Raw genomic sequence first — 6,783 nt, 5'->3', positions numbered from 1 at the left:
CTTACAAATGTAGAATTATGTGCAAAAAAACCTGTGTTCAAACATAAAACAATGTAAAACTTTAGAGTATGCAAACCTACTGTTTCTTGTTCAGCCAGTTGTTCAGAGGAATAAGTTGTTACACTTGCAGGGGATAAAGCTAACCAGTTCTTGTTTACAATGTCACCTGAAAGTGAGAACAGATATTCGCAGGACACTCCTGTAGCTGGCATGACAAGGTATGTGCATGCCAAATGCACTGAAGAGTCATATATTCCTTTGTGCTTCAACTATCATTCTGTAAAACATGAGTCCATTTTGATGACAGGCTCTGTTCGATAATGATGCAAAGTGGTGCAGACTGATGCACATTCATTTTCATCACTGGAGTCAGATGCCACCAGCAGAAGATTGATTTTTCTTTTGGTGGTTTGGGTTCTGTAGTTTCTGCATTGGATTGCTTGCTCTTTTAAGACTTCTGAATGCATGCTCCAGACCTCCTTTCTCCCACATTTTGGAAGCACTTCAGATTCTTAAACCTTGGGTTGAGCACTGTAGATATCTTTAGAAAACTCACATCAATACTTTCTTTGTGAAATCTGCAGTAAAAAGTATTCTTAAAATGAGCAGCATCTGCTGGGTCATCACCCAAGACTACTACAACATGAAATATATGACACAATATGCATAAAATAGAACAGGAGACATTTGACTCTCACCCAAGTTCAATCACAAATTTTGTCAACACGCTAGTTTTTTTAAGAAGTGCTATCATGGGGGTGGGCAAAATACACTCCATGGGCCAGATCCAGCCTGCCAAATACTATTTTCCAGACAAACATGACCCTCTGGGTCACGCCCAGCGGAAAATGTTCTGCAGCACGGCTACCCCTCCGATACCTACATGCTGTGTCCTCAGCTATGCCACTTCCAGAAGTTCCAGGGCTGGCTGCTATGAGCATGCCTCTACCTCCCATGCCCTGCTCACAACTCCCTTTGACTGGAAGCATGGCCAGCAGAAGCTTCAGAGCCAGTGCTTGCAGGTATGGGCAGCACACAGAGACCCACTGCACACCACCCCGAGACATGCCAAAATATTTGCCCTAGTGTTGCAGCAGTTGGCATCTTTATGTGGTGTGGGGCCATCATGGCCTGCAAACAGCCTGCCTGAATGAATGTTCTGCGGCACTGCCAGCCTGGAGCTGCCTACGGTAAGCATCTACCAGCTAAGGCCAAAGCCTGGATCTGGCTCCCTTTCTGCCTCCCAAACCAGTATCCCTAGTCACAATCCCCTCCTGGACCAAAACTGCCTCCCAGATCCTGCACTCCCTCCTACACTCCTTTCCCCAGGTCAGAAACAATGTTACCTCTAACCTTTTGCATCTATGAGTGGATTTTTTTTTTTTGATATATCACCTGCAGAAACAAAAAACCTAGCTGTGGGCACTCTGCTAATCAGTGGGGCAGCATTTGAATCTCTCCTGAATGGCCACACAGGTGCATAGCATACCGGGAACACCGACATAGATCAAATTCCTTCTCGGATCCCAAACCTCCTCCATTAATAGAATAGCAAAGTGTGGCTCCTGTCTTCTTACTAAAATTCTTGGAGTAGCCCCTCCTGCAAAAATTATTCCTCACCCCATGCTTTCAGCATGGATCCATGTCTTCGAGCACAGCGGCCAAAGCATGAAGCATAGTATGGATGTTTAGCATATCTAACATTTCAATACCTTGCAATGCTGGCTACGTACATGACATGCCAGTTCTCACTTGCAGGTGACATAGTAAGTAAGAAGACTGCATTCTCTTGTGAAATGTAAACAAACTTGTTTGTCTTAGCTGAACAAGAAGCAGGACTTAGTAGACTTATAGGCACTAAATTTTCACATTGTTTTTGGTTTTAAGTGAAGTTGTGTCACAGAAAAATTAACATTTTTAATTTGCACTTTCATGAAAAGAGATTGCACTACACCATTAGAATGAAATGAATTGAATAATACCATTTTATCATTTGTACAGTGCAGATATTTGTAATCAAATATAAAATAAGATCGGTACATTTTGTATTCTGTGATGTAAGTGAAATCAACATCTTTGAAAATGTAGAAAAAGCACATGATTTCAATTAGTATTCTATTGTTTAACAGTATGGTTAAAACTGCAACGAATCACAAATCATGTTTTAAATCACTACTTATTTTTGAATTAATCATGTGAGTTAAATGTGATTAATCAACAGCCCTAATTGTTATGGAGTGGACCAATTTCTCTGGTGGTATAACAATCACACTGCCAGTGAAGTTATGCGAGCTAACAATACAGGACAGTGTCTACTGATTAGTGGACAAGCAGCACTGTTGAGGCATCACTTTAGTACTGCACTGCTAGATACTGAAATCCTTACTCAATTTTCTCAGTACTTCTCAGACACAAAGTTAATTCCAGTCATTGGAAGTTTAGCTTAAGTAAGGCATGCATCTGATGTCAGATTCAAAAAATGTACTGTAAATTCACATGGAAAGCATGGAGACTTAGTGTAGATGGAAACCAGTCTATTTTAACTTCAAAAATGTAAGCAGTGAGTGTATCCTTAAGGCATCTAAATAAAAGTGAATTTCAGGGTTGCTGAACATCTGCAGTTCACATTCACTCCAATCTGTAAAACCATTCAGTTCTCAAGAAGCTGTATGGATATTCTCAACGTTGCTTTCCTTCTCTAAGCTTCTAACCCTTGTATTGTCCTATTCTTGTCTTAACATAGACCAGAAGCTTTACACTGCAAGGACTCCATCCTTCTTTGTTTTAAAATGCCATGCATATGTGTGGTAGTATATAGAAAGTGATAAGCCTTGGATTTATTATCATAATGAGCAAGGATGTATGTGACTGAGACAATGGACTGAAAGATGAGAGTGACAGATTTCCTCTGAGACTCTGCATCTCACTTCTCATCCCTGTGCCCTACACTCACCCTATATAAAATAAGGCTTTCCTGTTTCACAGTAATGTGAGCATAGATTTGTTAGTTTACCAGAAATACTGAATTATCATTTATCCCATGATATTAGTGAAAAGCCTGTAAATAAATCCCTCTTGCCTTTGTAGTACCCAGAGGCTGAGACCTCATGTGGGGTGAGTGAAGTCTCTGCTCTACAGCCTCAGCTGAGAGCCAACTGGCCTTTAGCTCATGTGGTAGAGTTCAGGGCTTTAGACCCTATAATGACAGGTTCTATCCTTGGTGCATTGGCTGGGAAGAACTGCTGGAAGGTCTCAGAAGTTCAGGATGCACCTCCTGAGCCCAGGGAAGCTTGCAGTGCCCAGAGGCACTGAGACCTCATCTGGGGTGAGTGAAGTCTCTGCGCCACAGCCTTGGCTGAGAGCTAGCTGACCTTCTTTGGACCCTATGCTCGCAGTTTCTCTCCCTGGTGCCGACAACCCAGGTCTGTCAGCATTACACCTTGATTGTGCAATGAGTCCCATTAAAATCAATAGCATTAGTTGTGACTCAAGGTGAACAAGATTTGGACCTACACATTTTAAAAATATTTCAGGATAGCTAAGCTGCCTGGGAAAGAGCTTACGTTATTTGAAACACAGGTAAATAAAAACCAAACACCAAAGACAAGTCTAACAGTTACTGATCACCTGAGGATCTGATAAAAAAAAAACCCACATACTTCAGTAGCCCCATCCTGTGCAGAAACCAGTGAAGAGAAAATATAACTGCAAATTCTATATTAATGTGACAGTAGTGTGAGGATCAGATGTAAACGGTGTATCTCATTTTCCATTTACCCACCCAGTCTAAATCTCTTCCTTGTGGTGTTACCGTTGCTATAGAAACACTGATGTCTCCAGAAAGTGTTGTGATGTCACTCTGCATTCTGACAAGAGCAAGTTAAGTGGATGACCACATCTGCTGTCTTACAAGAACATCCTAGGAGCTAACTTGATAAAAGTGTCCTTTGAAATCCTTTTGGGCCTTCTACTTTGATGGCGCAGAGGTAGGAAAGTCCAACTGGCATTTTATTCCACAAGTTATTAAATGTGAGGATTAAAGAATAATGAAGAGCTTTCTTATGGGCCTGCTCAGAGTGGAGTAAAGTACAGATTACTCAGAGTAAGGGGGAAAGAATCAGGCAATGAGTTACTCCCAGCAGGTTCCTCTTTATTTGTATCACCCTGTGAATTGATCCAGTTGGCTCAATTTTTAAAAAATATAAAATGTTTGAAAGCTATTTGTTGAATTCTTCTCCCCCCATCTTGTCAAGGCTCTCCTTGTCCCGAGGTTGATACCTGTGAGTGTATGAGTGGCAGGGTGGGGAGCAGATAATCTCTACCTCATGGAGTGCTCACATCCCCATTAATGGTCTCAGAGAAATTTAGCTAGCTTCAAAAGGGTAGAGCAAAGATCCCCAAACTGTAGAGCACATCCCCCCCAAGGGTGGAGAGGAATACTGAAGGGGGTGGGGAGGGGAGACACAGCCTGGGCCACCCAGTCCCTCCCCACCCCCAGTTCTGTTCTGGTCCCACCCCAGCCATGTGTCCAATACCTGGCCCTGCACTTGGCCCTGTCCCCAACTCCAGCATGTCTCTGCTGCCACCCTTGGCCCACTGGCAGCAGAAGGCCAGGACCAGAGCCAGACTTAGCCACAGATCTGTCTGCAGACCCCCACCACAGCCAAGCTGCAGCTTCGCTCCCACATGCATATCCTTAGCCTTGGCCCTAGCACAGCTGCAAACCCATCCTCACCTGTGGCCCCAGACTTGAGTACCCACATCAGTGTCCCTCCACTTCCTGCTTCTGGCCCTGGTTCTGGGAAATAAAGGGTTGTCCCCCTATTGTTGGTGGAACAATGGGATACAATATAGTGTGTAGGAAGCACACTTTAACACAATGCACACAACCAGAATAAAGTGATTAGAATGCTATGAACCTCTTTAACAAGAAAGGTCAAATTGTTTACCAAATTAAAAACTTCTCGTGTCAAAACTTCTCATCAGATCAAAAACTCCCAGAGCACTATATTGAAGAATGCCCTTCAGCTGGAAAGACCACTGTATATTGTGAGACATTTGATGTTTCTCTTTATGTTGTTACTTATCAGTCTGTTTTGCTTGGAGTCTGATTGATTGCTATGGGGTGACAGATAGTAAAAAATGAGTTCATCTGAAGAAGTGGGTCTTTGCCCATGAAAGCTTATGCTCCAAAATATGTTAGTCTATAACGTGCTGCAGGACTTCCCCTTGTTTTTGAGGATACAGACTAACAATGCTACCACTCTGATACTTGTCACCATACTATGTGAATATTTATAAAAGCAGACCACCTCTTACAGTCACAAAAGGGTGTAATTTGCTGCATCTTATACAGAATTCACTGTCTGTGAAAGCCAGACAATGGTACTGAAGGGTTATGTCAGGGCCAAACTTCTAATTTATAGTCAGAGCCCCTAGGATCATTGCATCTCTTGGGTATCCTGTTCTCACTTTCTAGCTGGATCTGCCCTCTTGCTTTCCAGCAGAATGGGGGTTGCAGAAAACTTGTGTTGATATTTGCCCATTCCCTTTTCCCTGAGCCAAAACTACTTTTCCGCCACCAAAGACCCAGGGTCCAGGTTTCTCCAGTACAGCTCAGTGAATCAAGCCCATTCTTCTCTGCATTTCAGGGGTGTAATCAATTTGAAATTTAGTCATCTTAAAAATATAAGCTAAGTTATTTTAGCTACTGCGCCTATCCCTGAGTCTCCCTGGCAATGTTTGTGGTTTTCTACTCATATTTTCCTAAATTTTTAAATGTTTTCTCCCACCTGTTACCATATGAACAATCCAAATAAGGGAAACTGAGTACAAAAAGGAAATAGTGAAACAGATGGTAAAGTGCATCATATACACAAAGTAAATAAGCGGCAATAATCAAGATTCTTCTTTCTCAAACTATGCAGCTATATTAATCTCAAATGATACTTGCAGTAGTAGACACAACATAAAAATTATACTGCTCTATTTATAAGCTGACAGTTCATCATTCCCTTAACCACATTTCTATGTACCTCATCTCAAGGGCCACCTGAATTCTGTAGTGCTTTAGAGCAGCAGCCTGGAAATTCTGTGGCATCTTTAGATTGGTTGAATGTATTTGGTTTCAGCGATGGGACAGAAGGGGATCTTCCTGTGGGCTTTACACACTTGCCCAACTTTACACACTGTGAGTAGACCTGCTGAAGTCAGCAAGGCCTCTTTCAGCATGTAAAGTTTATCAAGTGCTTAAGTCTTTGCAGGACAAGTGCCTGTAGGAAGTTATGAATCTAAATCCTTCTGAATCACAATGAGCAATACCAACAATACATTGGGTGTGTCTACACTAGGAACTAACTTCAATGTTATGCACTACTTCGAGCAGCAGAGAGTCTACACATACTTTCCCTTACTTTGAAGTTAACTTTGAAGTAGGGAGCCCAGCTTTGAAGTCCTTACTCCATTGCCAGGAATGGAATAGTGCCCTACTCTGAAGTTTAACTTTGAAGTAGGGTGTGCATAGATGCTCAGCTTCAAAGCTGTACTTTGAAGTAAGAAACTTTGAAGTTATTTTTGTAGTGTAGACACAACCATTGTTTTTGAGTTAATTTGTTATTTATTTTATATTTCCTCATAATTGTTACTGGCATGCAGAATTTTGTGTTAAAAAAATGGAAGCCACTGGAGGGCTTTCCTAAACAAATGGCACAGGGCAAGCTGACATGTAAATCAGTAGTTCCCAACTTTTTCCAGTGACACAGCACACTTCAATGACTGAAAATT

Source organism: Carettochelys insculpta, chromosome 1 (assembly GCF_033958435.1).
Source record: "Carettochelys insculpta isolate YL-2023 chromosome 1, ASM3395843v1, whole genome shotgun sequence".
In the NCBI taxonomy this organism is placed as follows: Eukaryota; Metazoa; Chordata; order Testudines; family Carettochelyidae; genus Carettochelys; species Carettochelys insculpta.
The sequence above is the reverse complement of the archived record's forward strand: the minus strand, read 5'-3'. Positions refer to the sequence as shown.